At 43.6% G+C, this 17,341-nt stretch overlaps 1 protein-coding gene across 7 annotated transcripts in view; it reads right to left on the bottom strand.

Annotated features, from left to right (window-relative positions):
- HMBOX1 (homeobox containing 1) overlaps positions 1 to 17,341 on the bottom strand; it is a 213,199-nt gene that overhangs the window by 43,762 nt on the left and 152,096 nt on the right. The window lies entirely within an intron of this gene.

A 17,341-nucleotide genomic window follows, 5' to 3' on the forward strand; every position in this document is an offset into this window, starting at 1 on the left:
ATGTCTCACACGATTTTCCCATCATTGATTCGAAATTCGTTTGTTTTTCAAAAAAAAAATCCAACATGCCTGATGACTCAAATTCAATGGCCACATGGAAATCAGCTTTGGATGGAGTAGTGAGGGATTAGAACACCTGTGTCAGGGCTGGGCTCAGCCCTTCCTTCTCTGAGCTGGCTGCTGAGCTGTTGGCTAATTGCCAGCTCCTATCTCTCTCCACAGTTACTCAGCTGTTGATGATTTCCTGTTCGTCAGTCCTGCCTACTTAAGCCGTCCAGTCCAGAGGGGCTCTGCCTTTTGCCTTGGTCAACATCACAAGAAACTATCTCCTGCGTTCCTGTTTAAAGACTGGCTTTGCTGACATCCCTTTCTGGCTTCAGATCCTGCTTGCTGTTGCACTATATTGATCCCTGACTTCTGGCTTGGCTGACTATCCGTTCCGGTTACTGAACTTTGGCTATGTTTTGACTACGTTTGTTTTTTACTTTTATTATTAAACAAGTGTGATTTAACTGTACTTCTGTCTCAGTCTGATTTCATCTTTTCTGACAACCTGTCAGTTTTTATTGCGGTCTGTGCCTCCATTAGGAAGATTCACCCTCTCTATCTGTCCTGTTCACCATCAATGAAAGTAAAAAAAAAAAATCTTAAATCTTGGGTTGTCCACTGAAAAGTAATAGATGGGAAATCTTCCAATGAGGACACTAGTTCTGGTGACCTGGGGTGAAGGGATTCCCTTAATTGGCAGGGATTTCCTCTCACTTCCTGTTTGGCTATTGGACAGGAAGTGAAGGTAAACCTCCTCACTGGGACAAGGATGACAGAAATAAACCTTACAGGGGTTATAACCTCCTATACTTACATATATATATATATATATATATATATATATATATATATATATATATATATATACTATATATATCAAAATGAAAAAAAAAGTTTTGCCTATAGTTTTACTTTAAAAGCTCCAGTCACATTTGGAATGCAACTTTGGATAGGCAAGACTTGGATGCGATTTTGGCTTTGAACAGTAATAATGGACCACCAGTTGTAAAACATTCAGGTGCGACTTTTGATGGTTAGCATTGAGGTCTATGGCCCTCAAGTCACATGAAAGTTGGAACACAAGTAGCTCAACATTAGAGGTCCTCCACAGAGAGATAAGGCTTTACAGGCAACACATCAACGAATACTTGGCGAATGCACCCTTCCTCAGATAGGGGAATACAATGTAAAACTACAAAAAGAACAAAAACGGGGAAGGCCCAAGCACCTAGTGCATTACCAAAATTATTGTAAAGACATAAAACGCGATAGAAATTGATACTCACAAAAGTGCAGCATAAAAGAGCATGTAAACCAGAAGATGCCATGTGGTGCAGAATACACATGCGCCAACACCCCACTATATTGGCAAGAGGATGTGTTTTTGGGGGGCGCACCCCCTTTTTCAGAGCCAAGCATGAACTACGTTTAAGTCACATAGATATGAAAGGTACTCGTTGGAAAACATGGGGTGCGGCTTGTCATGTGACTTGTGTGTACAAGTTGCACAAGTGTGAATGAAGCCAAAACCTACAAAACCACTGACAGTATCCATGAAGCTTGTGCAGTGGTCCAAGGATGTGAGATCACAGCTCTTCTCCCTCTTCCAGGATGGACTTGAGCCAAACTAACCAATCACTCTGATCTGTCCGGAAAGCACTGCACTGAAAGAAGAGGGAGAAGAGCATTTCACATCCCTGGACCACTGCATGGGCACTGACAGTTCATCACCCGCAGAGGTAAGTATAGTGTGGGCCGGGCCGGGTGGGGATGAGGGTGTAAGGAAGTGGTTTGCAAACTTATGAGCTAAAGGGGGCCTCAAATGTGGCCCCTGACATCGCCAAAGGGACACACACAATGTTCAATATACACTAAGCAGCCACCGAATGAAATCACCAGGCACCGCACCGTAGGATCTCCGGTCGCCGCCTCAGCAATCAAAGAGCGGAGTAACTTCCTAGTTCCGGTTCCACCACGATGAAGCGCACGTGTCACTTCCGGCGTCGTGTAGGTCACGCCCTTGGTAACACAAATTGCTAATCAGCCAATCACATGGTAGCAACTCAATGCATTTAGTCATCTAGACGTGGTGAAGACGACTTGCTGAAGTTCAAACCGAGCAACAGAATGGGGAAGAAAAGGGGATTTAAGTGACTTTGAATATGGTATGGTTGCTAGTGACAGACGGGCTGGTCTGACCAATTCAAAAACTGCTGATCTACTGGGATTTTCACACACAACCATTTCTAGGGTTTACAGAGAATGGTCTGAAAAAAAAAGAAAGCATCCAGTTTGTGGCAGTTGTGTGGAGGAAAATCAGGGAAATGCCTTGTTTACATAAGCATCTCCTCGTTCTGCAGCTCCATGACACAATCGCGGGCCCCCGGCGGACATAGAGTCCGTGGGACCCGCGGTCACGAAGTACGCAGCGGGCGCGCGCGCTCACAATGCCGCGATTTAAAGGGGAAGTACCTGAACGCTCATTTGCCCAGCTGTGCCATTGTGCCGACGTACATCGTCGTGCGCTGGTCGGCATCTGCTTAAAAAAATGAAAATTGCGGCAAAAACACACTACATGCTTTTATGCAGCTTCTCCATTGAAGTCTATTGAACCAAACAAGCAAAAAAACAAAAAAAAAAAAAAAGCACCATTTTACGTTGAAAAAAAAAAGTCCCTGACCCTTTCCAAATATGAAGCGGCTGAAAAAAAAAAAAAAAAAGCATAGATGTGAAAGTGTCCCATAGGAAACCATGTTTGAATGAACTGCAGTGCGTTTCTGCAAAAAGCACCAAAAAAACACATAGGTGTGAACTAAGTCTAAGACATTTAGTAGCAGCAGCATGCTTTTTTTTGTATCACCTGTCATAGTGGGGTTAAAAAAAACTAAAACGAGCCCTTTATAGTACAAAAAGAGCAGATAATCGCTACTATAAGGTGCTCATTTATACTGTGAAACAGTGAAAGTAATAATATAGATTACTTATATTATACACTGTGTGTGTATATATATATATATATATATATATACACACACATATATATATATATATATATATACACACACATATATATATATATATATATATATATATATATATATATATATATATTAATAATAAACACCCAGAAGTAAGATATATGGGCATTTTATCTAGGAGTCAGACATGAAGCTGTATGAAGGGTGGAAGGGAGATGTATATCTTTTATATTAAATTAGTACTAAAAGACTTTTTTCATGGATATAAACATTTTAAATATTAAGCACAATACTGGTAAAAGTTTACCTTAAGACCCCTTTTCACACTGGGGCTGTGGTCATGTTAGCGCTAAAGTGCTGCTCGTTTTTGCGGCTCTTTAACGCTGTCTAAGCGGCGCTTTTAGCGCCAAAGAAGGGGTTAAAAGCGCAGGTGTTGCAGCGCTTCCAAAGCGCTTTTCAGACGCTTTGGAAGCGCTGCCCATTCATTCCAATGGGCAGGGCATTTTGGGAGCGCTAAATACAGCGCTCCCATCCCACCCCAAAGATGCTGCTTGCAGGACTTTTCCTAACGTCCCGCAAGCGCACCGCCCTATTGTGAAAAGTCAAACTGAAATGAATGGAAGGTGGCAGGGCAATAACTTCTCCGCAGGATGTGGAAATCTTGCAAGAAGATCCGAACAAATTAATGGGGTGGGCGACTACATGGCAGATGAAGCTCAATGTAGAAAAATGTAAAATAATGCATTTGGGTGGCAAAAATATGAATGCAATCTATAGACTGGGGGGAGAACCTCTGGGGGAATCTAGGATGGAAAAGGACCTGGGGGTCCTAGTAGATGATAGGCTCAGCAATGCCAAGCTGCTGTTAACAAAGCAAACAGAATATTGGCATTAAAAAGGGGATCAACTCCGGAGATAAAACAATAATTCTCCCGCTCTACAAAACTCTGGTCCGGCCGCACCTGGAGTATGCTGTCCAGTTCTGGGCACCAGTCCTCAGGAAGGATGTACTGGAAATGGAGCGAGTACAAAGAAGGGCAACAAAGCTAATAAAGGGACTGGAGGACATTAGTTATGAGGAAAGGTTGCGAGCACTGAACTTATTCTCTCTGGAGAAGAGACGCTTGAGAGGGGATATGATTTCAATGTACAAATACCAGACTGGTGACCCTACAATAGGGATAAAACTTTTTCGCGGAAGAGAGTTAAACAACTTAAGGACCGAGCATCTTTCTGAGATTTGTTGTTAACAAGTTAAAAAGGTTTTTTTTTTTGCTAGAAAATTACTTAGAAACCCCAAACATTATTTATATATATATTTATTAATATTAGAGATGCACCGATACCATTTTTTTTTACGAGTACCGATACTTTTTTTTAGTACTCGCCGATACCAGTTACTACCACAACTGTTTTGTTTTCACTTCAGCTGTCAGCAATGGTACAAGGCATTGAAAAGTTATTTACAAATGAAATAAATAGATTTTTTTTTTTTTTTAATTTTGCGCTTTTTCAGTGTGAAATGTGTAAATATATGTGTAAAATATTCACTAACAAAGCAAAAGAAAAAAATTTTTTAATTGTTTATCGTATATAAAAGAGATGTGAGCAAAAAAAAAAGCAGGAAAATAATGAAATGGAAGAGAATAGGAAGTTAATTAAGGCTGATCAGAGTAAATGAAGGGTTATTAAGGGGTTTAAACGGAGGAACATTTGTTCATCCCTTTGATCTGCAGATGAAGAAACAGAAAGATTAAAAAAGAAACAATGTTTCTTTTTATTTTAGTGTTTCAGGCTGAGCAATGTTGTTAATAAACACTGCCGGCTGCTTTTTTTTTTTTTTGACAGCTCCAATTACCCGACTTTAACACTTCAGCTGTCAAGGGGGAGACCCACTGACAGCTCAAAAGAACCGAGCCCGAAAGTATTGGTGCATTTGCAGGAGTACCAATACTTGTGCAAATACTCGTAATCGGCACTGATACTAGTACCGGTGCAACCCTAAAATAAATATATATATATATATATATATATATATATATATATATACACACACACATATATATATATATATATATATAATTTATTTATTTCTAACACCCTATAGAAGAAGATGGCGGTCGTTGCAATACTTTCTGTCACACCGTATTTGCGCAGCGGCTTACAAGCGCACTTTTTTTGAAAAAAAATACACTTTTTTGAATTAAAAAATAAAACAGTAAAGTTAGCCCAATTTTTTTTTATATTGTGAAAGATAATGTCATGCCAAGTAAATTGATAAATTGATACCCAACATGTCACGCTTCAAAATTGCTCCCACTCGTGGAATGGCGACAAACTTTTACCCTTAAAAATCTCCATAGGTAACATTTAAAAAATTCTACAGGTTGCATGTTTTGAGTTACAGAGGAGGTCTAGGGCTAGAATTATTGCTCTCGTTCTACCGATCGCGACGATACCTCACATGTGTGGTTTGAACACTGTTTTCATATGCGGGCGCTACTCACGTATGCGTTTGCTTCTGCGCGAGAGCTCGGCGGGACAGGGCACGTTTAAAAAACTTTTTTTTTTTTCTTATTTATTTTACCTTTTAGTTTTTGTTTACACTGCTCTTTAAAAAAAAAAAAAAAAAGTGTCACTTTTATTCCTATTACAAGGAATGTAAACATTCCTTGTAATAGAAAAAAAAAAAGCATGACAGGACCTCTTAAATATGAGATCTTGGCTCAAAAAGACCTCAGATCTCATATTTACACTAAAATGCAATAAAAATTTTTTTTTTTTTTGCAAATGCCAAAAAAGGCCCTTCAAGAGCTATGAGCGGAAGTGACATTTTGACGTCGCTTCTGCCCTGCAATGATATGGAGACGGGTGGAGACCATTTTCCCTTCACTTGTCTCCATACCAAGCCAGGAGAAGGATTCGATCGCCTCTGCCGCTACCGACGGCTCAGGTAAGCGGCGGAGGGCACCGGAGTGCAGCGGGAGGGGGCTCTTCCACTGCCGCCGATAAAAGTGATCTTGCTGCGAATCCACTGCAGAGACCACTTTTAAATAAAATCGCACCGCCCGCTGCCATAACAACGGTATTCCTCTTCAAAGTAGCGACGTAAAACTGCGGCGGGCGGTCCGTAAGTGGTTAACAAGACACGTGGCCACTCATTAAAATTAAAAAAGAAAAGAGGTTTAACCTTAAACTATGTAGAGGGTTCTTTACTGTAAGAGCGGCAAGGATGTGGAATTCCCTTCCACAGGCGGTGGTCTCAGTGGGGAGCATCGATAGTTTCAAAAAACTATTAGATAATCACCTGAACGACCAAAACATACAGGGTTATACAATGTAATACTGACACATAATCACACACATAGGTTGGACTTGATGGACTTGTGTCTTTTTTCAACCTCACCTACTACAGTAGGTGACCGCGATATTGTGTCAATCTCGCCGCATTTCTCGGCAAGATTTGACACCTGCGAGCCCCGTCGCGGGAGCCAGCGCCGAGATGGCTCACTCATCGGGAAAGGAAAACTTTGTTTTCCTTTCCCGATGAGTGACAGGCAGTGCTGACAGCTGTCTGGTATGACTCCTGAGGGGGAACGCCGCGCCAAATTTTAAATGAAAAAAACGGCGTGGGTTCCCCCCCAGGGGCATACCAGGCCCTTAGGTCTTGTATGGATTGTAAGGGGAACCCCCTACACCGAAAAAAATTGGCGTGGGGGTCCCCCCCAAAATCCATACCAGACCCTTATCTGAGCACGCAGCCCGACCGGCCAGGAAAGGGGGTGGCCCGTACCAGGCCGCATGCCCTCAACATGGGGGGGTGAGTGCCCTGGGGGAGGGGGGCGCCCTGCGGCCCCCCCACCCCAAAGCATCTTGCCCCCATGTTGATGAGGACAAGGGCCTCTTCCCGACAACCCTGGCCGTTGGTTGTCGGGGTCTGCCACCCTGTGTGAATGAGTATGGGGTACGTGGTACAAGACAGGGGCAGCAAGACAGCGGCGACAAGACAGCGGCAGCAGACCGGGCCCCTCGCTGGCAAAAGAGCTGAAAGAAGATAGCGCAGGGGCCCGGGAGAAGAGGCGGAACACCGGAAGAAGTTGGAAGAAAGCCCCCCCCCTGAAGTCGGAAGAAGACCCCGGAGCTGCCTAATAAATTACTCTTAAAACCTGTGTACTGTGTTTATTTTTTATTGACACTTTTCCCTAGGTAAATGGGTAGGGGTATACTCTATACTCATTCACACAGGGTGGGGGGCCGGGATCTGGGGGCCCCCTTATTAAAGGGGGCTCCCGGAATTCTGATAAGCCCCCCGCCCGCAGACCCCGACAACCAACGGCCATGGCTGTCGGGAAGAGGCCCTTGTCCTCATCAACATGGGGACAAGGTGCTGTGGGGTGGGGGTGGGGCGCGCAGGGCGCCCCCCCTCCCCCAAGGCACCCACCCCCCATGATGAGGGCATGCGGCCTGGTACGGCTCAGGGGAGGGGGCGCTCGCTCGTGTTTCCTGGCCGGTCGGGCTGCGTGCTCAGATAAGGGTCTGGTATGGATTTTGAGGGGACCCCCACACCGATTTTTTCGGCGTAGGGGGTTTCCCTTACAATCCATACCAGACCTTGGGCCTGGTATGCCCCTGGGGGGGCAACCCACGCTGGTTTTTTCCATTTAAAATTTGGCGCGGCGTCCCCCCTCAGGAGTCATACCAGACAGCTGTCAGCACTGCCTGTCACTCATCGGGAAAGGAAAACAAAGTTTTCCTTTCCCGATGAGTGAGCCAGCGCGACATGCACAGTGCCCTGTCGCCGAGAACCAGTGTGATGGTATCGTGCTGGAAACACAATCTCGCGGTCAGGTACTGTATGTAACTATATGTGGTTTTCAGGCACTTTATAGGTGCTACTTCTAGCGCTAAGACACCTGAAAACCGCCTCTGAAAGTTGAACTTCTGCTCGTTGTATTCTTTCCCCCCTCCAGTGCCATGTTTGGTACCTTTCGGGGGGGGGGGGAGGGGAGGATTATTAAAAGTCAGCAGCCCAGATCCTCCTCTTCTGGGCCCCCCCACACGACACTTCTTTCTCCTCCTGACTTCAGAGTGTCCCAATAGCAAGGTAAAAAAATTGTGTAAAATTATCCTTCGCGCTAGTGGATGTTACACGGTAAAAGTGATCAAATAAATAGTGCTGTGTTAAATAAACTACTGTGCAAAAATACTAATATTGCCGCAAAATGAGGGTGTTCACACAAAACACTATTGGAATAAATATTAAAATGAAATTTCGCGCAATATTGGTGAAATGTAAATATCAAACTCTAATGGTTGCTGAATAGTGAATTCCTTTTACAGGCATATGGTGGTCACTGCGATTAATTAGAAAGTGTGTAAAAGCAGCATAAACTATAATAATCATACCACCCTGTAACTAGCATGTACATAAACTTGTATCCATACAATCTTCTATAAATAACATATGGTGATCCGCATAAAAATAAAATACATAAATGTCAATTGAAATCTTCTAAGGTTCCGCTATCAATAAGCCGTGCAAATAAAACAAAAGTGAAATCTAAAATTGCATAGTATAAATGTGCAATCTTAAACAATAAATAATTCATAAAAGTATTTCTAAAAAGTCCGTTTTGTTAGTGTGATTACGTGCAGATTTTATCAAAGTGATACAAATAAAAGTGAGTGAATTTTTATAGAATATCTGTGAACAGTTCTTTTAAGAGGTTTTTTTTTTTTTTTTTTTTTTTTTTTTTTGTGATAAAAAATCTTTCTGCTGTAGGTGTCTCTCAGTGTGGTCTCACAGAACTCTCACCTTACATAGGTGATAATCAGGCATTCAGTAGTATGTCTTTGTGTGGAAGTGGTTTTCTGACAGCCTCTTCTTTTCTGTGCTATATCTCCTCCAGCGTTCCTTTCCCTGCAGCTCCGCTCTAGTAAACTCAGTGTTGGGGAGATAAAATAGGTGGGGGGGAGGAGAAAGAAGGCTCCACTAGTGTATTAACTTTTTAAAATCAAAGGGGGGAGTATTTATTTAATATTACTCTTACATTTAGCATGATAAAAGCAGGCAAAGTAAATGAAAAAAACGATCTGGCGTTCTCAGCGCCCTCTCACTTGTGCTTCAGAAGCTGTGTGTCGCTCCAGCCAATCCCTACGCGTTACGACACGGTCACGTGTCTTCATCTGGGGATCCCCAGATGAAGACACGTGACCGTGTCGTAACGCGTAGGGATTGGCTGGAGCGACACACAGCTTCTGAAGCACAAGTGAGAGGGCGCTGAGAACGCCAGATCGTTTTTTTCGTTTTTTTCATTTACTTTGCCTGCTTTTATCATGCTAAATGTAAGAGTAATATTAAATAAATACTCCCCCCTTTGATTTTTAAAAGTTAATACACTAGTGGAGCCTTCTTTCTCCTCCCCCCCACCTATTTTATCTCCCCAACACTGAGTTTACTAGAGCGGAGCTGCAGGGAAAGGAACGCTGGAGGAGATATAGCACAGAAAAGAAGAGGCTGTCAGAAAACCACTTCCACACAAAGACATACTACTGAATGCCTGATTATCACCTATGTAAGGTGAGAGTTCTGTGAGACCACACTGAGAGACACCTACAGCAGAAAGATTTTTTATCACAAAAAAAAAAAAAAAAAAAAAAAAAAAAACCTCTTAAAAGAACTGTTCACAGATATTCTATAAAAATTCACTCACTTTTATTTGTATCACTTTGATAAAATCTGCACGTAATCACACTAACAAAACGGACTTTTTAGAAATACTTTTATGAATTATTTATTGTTTAAGATTGCACATTTATACTATGCAATTTTAGATTTCACTTTTGTTTTATTTGCACGGCTTATTGATAGCGGAACCTTAGAAGATTTCAATTGACATTTATGTATTTTATTTTTATGCGGATCACCATATGTTATTTATAGAAGATTGTATGGATACAAGTTTATGTACATGCTAGTTACAGGGTGGTATGATTATTATAGTTTATGCTGCTTTTACACACTTTCTAATTAATCGCATTGACCACCATATGCCTGTAAAAGGAATTCACTATTCAGCAACCATTAGAGTTTGATATTTAAATTTCACCAATATTGCGCGAAATTTCATTTTAAGGTAAAAAAATTTCTGCCTTTAGAATCACTCACTTCCTGTCCAGGACTACATGTCCCATGAGGCATTGCTCTTCACACATTCACAAGTTCTCAGGCACTTACTGACATGTATGGATTGTGTACTGAGCTGTATGTGTACTACACTGTATTTCCGGATATGTAAACAAATAACGCATTCTGTATGCAGTCCAACTAATCGATTATGAAAATAGTTGACAACTATACAAAAGATATCTCCCATGGGACTTTGTTGCAGCAATAGAATTCACACAATTACAAATTGGTATATAAAAAGTAAAAACAACTTTTTTTGAACAACAGGTTTAAAATTGGCTGGTCTAGACACTTTATGTCCTGATCGTATACCATTCTTACAATATACATATATTGCAGAGATACACGAAATTATTAGAATAAATTGCATATCCACCAAGTCAATCCAACGCGTTTCAACTTATATAAAGTCTTCATCAGGGGTTAAGGAAGTGGAAGCAATCAAAGATATGAACGTGACTGGATGTCCAGATTGACAGGTAATGGCTCAGTGGTGCAGACCGCACGGGTCTCAGCCCAACCCAGACCTCAAGCCCCACAGAAGATCAATGGCAATCAAGGAGAAGGCAACAGGCGGCTTGCTCGCTTTCATTAACTACTTACCGGCTGCTGCACATCGATATATGTCGGCACAATGGCAGTGGTGGGCAAATGGGCGTACCTGTACGTCTCCTTTAAGAGGCGGGGATAACAGGCCTACAGCATGACCGTGCCCATGGGACCGGCGGACTCTATGTCTGCTGGTCTCCCGGCGATCGTGTCACGGAGCCGCAGAACGGGGAAGTGCCTATGTAAACAAGGCATTTCCCTGTTCTGCCTTGTGTCATGACAGAGATCACTGCTCTCTGTCATTGAGAGCAGTGATCGCTGTCATGTGACTTGAAGCCCACCCCCCCACAGTTAGAATCACTCCCTAGGACACGCTTAACCCATTCATCGCCCCCTAGTGGTTAACCCCTTCACTGCCATTGACACAGTAATCAGTGCATTTTTATAGCACTGATCGCTGTATAAATGACAATGGTCCCAAAATAGTGTCAAAAGTGTGCGATGTGTCCACCATTATGTCGCAGTCCTGATAAAAAAATCGCAGATTGCCGCCATTACTAACAAAAAAAAATTAAAAATAAAAATGCCATAAAACTAGCCCCTATTTTGTAGACACTATAACTTTTGTGCAAACCAATCAATATACGCTTATTGAGATTTTTTTTTACCAAAAATATGTAGAAGAATACATCGGCCTATACTGAGGAAAAAAAATATTTATGTATTTTTGGGGGATATTTGTTATAGCAAAAAAATAATGCCTATTCGTTAAGAAATTAAATGCATCCATGGCTGCGAAAAAAAATAATGCGTTTTTTCAAAATTGGCGCTCTTTTTTTGTTTATAGCGCATAAAATAAAAACCGCAGAGGTGATCAAATACCACCAAAAGAAAGCTCTATTTGTGGGGGGAAAAATAGGACGTCAATTTTGTTTGGGTGCAATGTCGCACGACCGCACAATTGTCAGTTAAAGCGTCGCAGTGCCAAATTGCAAAAAGTGATCTGGTCAGGAAGGGGGTAAAATCTTCCGGGGCTGAAGCGGTTAATGGAAGAGTAAGGCATCATAAAATATATGTGTGGAGCTGGATGGTAGATAACCGCAGCCAGAGGGGAGCAATCTCCTATAAAGCCATCCAGCATGGGACTCCACTGGCTTGACAACTATTTTCATTATTGATTAGTTGTCGATTAATTGATTAGTTGTTTCGGCCCTAGAGGAAGGTTTTCAACACCTTGCTGAATTAATCCCACGAAGAATGAAGGCAGTTCTGAAGGCAAAAGAGGGTCCAACCCGGTACTAGCAAGGGGTACCTAAAAAAGTTGCAGATGAGTGTATGTAATTCTTGAGAGGACTGTCAGAGACTGCAGACCTAATAGAGAAAATGAGGGTCAGAGTGTGTGGATAGGATACATTGTTGGCTGGGGATATGCTGCAGAAGACAATACGAAAATTGGGAAGATGTTACATGGAGGGTAGCAGAGATCAAAGCCCCCTCTGCCATTCACCTGTGTGGCAATATATTGGACGCTAGAGACGCTCGGATCATCGCTTTTCCTATGAGGAGAAGACGGACGCGGTAAGGAAACGGGTGAAGGTGCTGATGTATGTGACGGGAAAGTGTTAATAACGCGGAGAGGAGACTGTGTAGAGAGCCAGGGGCCAGACGAGCCGAGTGAGATGTCATAAAGTAGCTGGCTGCCTGGCATTGCTTTTAATGAGTGTCATATCTGATCAGAAGTGTCATAACACCACGATGGATGAGGGTAATTCTAGGCAACTTGACTAAGGTGTGTGAGTGCCATATGGCATGCGGAAAGTTTCATTACTGAGGGGAGACATAAATCTTATACCTCCGACATAAAACCAGAGACATAAAATAAAAGATGGAGGGGGGGTGGATTTAAAGCTGCAGAGCCAGGCATACAAATTGGTAAATAATTCTGATGGAATATGAAGTGAAGGAAATTGGATTAAAGGGACACCGGCCTCAAATATTCATCATGGGGTGTAGAAACTGGATTGTTTTATATTGGAAATCCGTTCACTTTGTATGTGAATTCAGTGCTTGTGGCCATTTCCATGAAGGCCACAGACTGAACCCCTTGTTTTTTTTCTGCTGCAGGAACAGATAACAAGAACTGTAGTATCTAATGCAACCAGGCGCTGCAGCCAACACTCACTTTACGGAGACTTAGAGAAAAGTAGGATGCCCTACTAAGAGCCTCTCTGTGTATTTGGCAGTTCACCTCAAATCGTCTGCTACAAATCTCTCCTTGGATGTTATGTTTTAAAGCAGAATTCAAGAGAGAATTCACCAATTCCCTTAAAAAGAAATCAGTCCCACTTACCTTTGATGCAGGAAAAATACTCACAAGCCCAGCAGATCCTGCGTTGTCCTCTTCTCCCTATCACTCCTTTAACTACACGTAGTGCCCCATGAAGCCATCTTCCTTTGTTTTGTCATTGGTTTCTACATCCAAATTCTTGCAGCTATCCCCCTAATGACTAACCCGGAAAATGTCATGTGACGAAACGTAGAAAAAAAGAAAGGAGGGCGCACCGACCTAGTGCATTACCACTGGTAACATTTATTAAAGAAAGTTAAAACAGCAAATGGATACTCACAAACGAGCATGAATGTCAGGCATGGACAATAGCTGCAGGTGAGCAGCAACAAACATCAAAAACCCGGGACCGGACATCAGGTGGATGAGGCAATGGCTGACGCATTTCGGGGGAGAACCCCTTTCTTCAGAGCCTAAGCGGGTAGTGACTGCTCACAAGTAAGAGCTCCTCTATATATGTGTATGCGTATAACTATGCATCCCAATCACCACCAGCACCAGCCCACAAAGGCCACGCCAACACACACAGGAATCACAACCCCCTTAGGTGGTAGGGCCCTCCCTAGTGTCACTCAGTCACCATAGTGATTTTCTGCCGGAATCCCCACACATCCATGGCTAAACTATACCAAAATCAATAATTAAATGGATAGGATTAATGAATGGCCATATCCTAGTGTACAAGTATAGACTACATAGGCCGACAAACGGAGGTGGTCGGGCAGGAGTACTATCCTGGCCATATCCTAGTGTGCGTTTGCGCTCCACCGGCGAATTCTGGCTGGCCCATCTATTTTTATTATACTTACATTGGGCCAATCCAGGGGGGCAATTTGCATGTAATATACATTGTCCTGGACGTGCCCGTCCATTGTGGATGCGTGCGCATCCACACACCCACTGCTCTCAGTGAGCGTTGAGGTCACAGCGGTCAGAGGTAGCGGGTGGAGCGCATATCCACCTGCACCTCCGGGCCGTGACTTCAGCGCGCGCGCGCAAGCGACGTCTGGGCCAGCCGGAATTCGCCGGTGGAGCGCAAGCGCACCTGCAATTCCTGGACATCAAAGCGGCGTGCGTTCCACCGGCGACAGATAGCGGCTGGAGGCCCCACTACGTCCAAACTGGTATGTGTTATCCCCACAGCACCCCCCAATATGCGGCAACTGTAGTACAGATAGTACTCCTGCCCGACTACCTCCGTTTGTCAGCCTATGTAGTTTATACTTGCACACTAGGATATGGCCAGGATAGTACTCCTGCCCGACCACCTCTGTTTGTCAGCCTATGTAGTCTATACTTGTACACTAGGATATGGCCATTCATTAATCCTATCCATTTAATTATTGATTTTGGTATAGTTTAGCCATGGATGTGTGGGGATTCCGGCAGAAAATCACCATGGTGTCACTATGGTGACTGAATGACACTAGGGAGGGCCCTACCACCTAAGGGGGTTGTGATTCCTGTGTGGGTGGGCGTGGCCTTTGTGGGCTGGTGCTGGTGGTGATTGGGATGCATAGTTATACGCATACACATATATAGAGGAGCTCTTACTTGTGAGCAGTCACTACCCGCTTAAGAAAGGGGTTCTCCCCCGAAATGCGTCAGCCATTGCCTCATCCACCTGATGTCCAGTCCCGGGTTTTTGATGTTTGTTGCTGCTCACCTGCAGCTATTGTCCATGCCTGACATTTATGCTCGTTTGTGAGTATTCATTTGCTGTTTTAACTTTCTTTAATAAATGTTACCAGTGGTAATGCATTAGGTTGGTGCGCCCTCCTTTCTTTTTTTTCTGTAGTCCATGAATACCCATTATTCTGAGGAGGGCTGCAAGACGGCAGATACCACTGAAGCCTTCGGTCATACCACACATTGAGGAACTAGATACCCGAGCTCAGGAGAGATTTTTGGTTATGTGACGAAACGTGCCAGTCAGAGACAATGTTTGTGGCGTCATCACGCATGCTGAAACCAGGAAGTGGCCCATCTGAATTCTGGGACTGGCTGTTCAGTGACATATCCGCTATCTTTGAGTACTTTGAATAATTTAACCACTTCCCACCCGCTATATAGCAGAATGACAGCCGGAAAGTGCTTGCATTATCCTGACTGGGCGTCACATGACATCCAGCAGGATAAGTCGCTGGTGCACACCGCATCTCCGATCTAGGCAAAGAGCCTCTGATGTAGGCTCTTTACCACGTGATCAGCTGTGTCCAATCACAGCTGATCACAGTGGTAACTAGGAAGTGTAGTTTATCGTCTTTCCTCCATTCGCGCTGACAAGGCGCAGGTACAGGAGAACCGATCGGCGGCTTTCCTGACGGGGGGGGTGGTCTGCACTGATAATCAGCACACTGATCATCAGCGCAGATCCATCAGCAATGCCAAACAGTGATACCCATCAGTGCCCCACCAGTGATGCCCACCTGTACGCCAATCAGTGCCCGCCTGTACCCACATTAAATGTCAATCAGTGCCCATAAAGGATGCCAATCAGTCCCCATTGGTAATGTCAGTCAGTGCCCATCAGTGCTGCATGTTAGTGCCTCCTCATCAGTGCTGCATATTAGTGCCATTAGTGAAGGAGAAGACTTACTTATTTACAAATAATTTTAACAGAAACAAAGAAAACGTTTTTTTTCAAAATTGTCAGTCTTTTTTTTTTTCACCTGTAGCTCAAAAAAGAAACAAGCCAGTGGTGATCAAATACCACCAAAAGAAAGCTCTATTTGTGGAGAAAAAAAAATGAAAAAATTAATTTGTGACAGTGCTGAATGCTAAAAGTTGGCCTGGGTGGGAAGGGGGTAAAAGTGCCCTGTATTGAAGTGGCTAATAAAAATCTTAAGTTTGCGTTTTTTTACTATGTGGATTCCCTGGTTTTGTTTTACTTGATATGGTGGAGTTCTGGAGTTTTGTATAATAGTAATCTACACTTGGTGGTCCTCAAGGGTCCTGTCGCAAATCAGCATTGTGGTGAATCTATACCACCCAACGTTGTTTCCAGTGTTGTTCTCAAACAGTCAATACTCAGAGGGAGGCACTGGGAGTAGTGCAGAAAGCAGAAGGAGGGGACTTCCAATGGCAGCTCTGAATACAGAGTGTGGGAGGGAGCTCGAGCACATGGCTGGATAAGGAGGCGAGATCCATGATAAGTCTACGTAAGGCAGCAGTGATGCAGAGTGCAGGGGGGGATGGTGATGGTCAAAGAGCCGGAGCATTGTGTGTATAAGACAGCAGTGTGATCCAGGCGGAGAGGGGCAAAGAGCCGGAGCATTGTGTGTATAAGACAGCAGTGTGATCCAGGCGGAGAGGGGCAAAGAGCCGGAGCATTGTGTGTAGAAGGTAGGTAAAAATCATGTTAGTGGTCCACGGGATTCAAAATTGTGAGTTTAGCGGTCATTGAGGTCCGAAAGGTTGGTGGCCACTGTTCTATAGAGCTTGTGGTGAAGGCGCACAGAGGTGTTGTTTGCAAAGACCTTTCTGATAGGTGATGTCATTCCCCACATGTGCACAGGAGTCAGTGTACATCTAACAGAAGACTGTCAGCAGGAAGTGCTGTCGACAATCACAGCCAGTGAGGGGGGAGTGGGTGGCGGGGCTAAGACGCACCCTGCCTGTCAAGGGACACCCAGAGCACAGTTCAGGAGTGAGCCCACATGAGTGCCTCCATAGTAAGGGGCTTGCTATGGTGGGCACTCAGCAGGAGGAGCCAGGAGCGCCGGCGGGGACCCCAGGAGGGGAGGATCAGGGCTGCTCTGTGCAAAACCACTGCACAGAGCAGGTAAGTATAACATAACATGTTTTACTAAATCCCCCTAATGAAGTCAAGCGACCCAGTGACGAAACATGTAGGGGAGGAAGGAGCTGGAGGAAGGTGTTCCGGGAGGAGTGATTTAAAGGAGAAGGTGACATTGCAGATAACATAAGGAGTGGTGAAACCAAGTGGCCCAATCTCAAAGATGAAAAAAGTGCATACTGACCCTACATTAGTTCACTGAAACCAAGTGAGAGCAAAACTGGTGGAGAGCACCAATTGCATAAATAACGATTAGTTGAGCATATTGAAATACAGACTTTTTGAATATTACCAGTTTATTTTGTATTATGTAATAGTGGCACAGTTGATGCTTATACTGTTGCAGCGCTGTACCAGAGTCTTATATATAAAGTAGAACATGTTTGCTATTTAAAAAAATAAATAAATTGGGGTTTAGAACCACTTTAACC

This window comes from Aquarana catesbeiana, linkage group LG04 (assembly GCF_042186555.1).
Source record: "Aquarana catesbeiana isolate 2022-GZ linkage group LG04, ASM4218655v1, whole genome shotgun sequence".
Taxonomy (NCBI): Eukaryota; Metazoa; Chordata; class Amphibia; order Anura; family Ranidae; genus Aquarana; species Aquarana catesbeiana.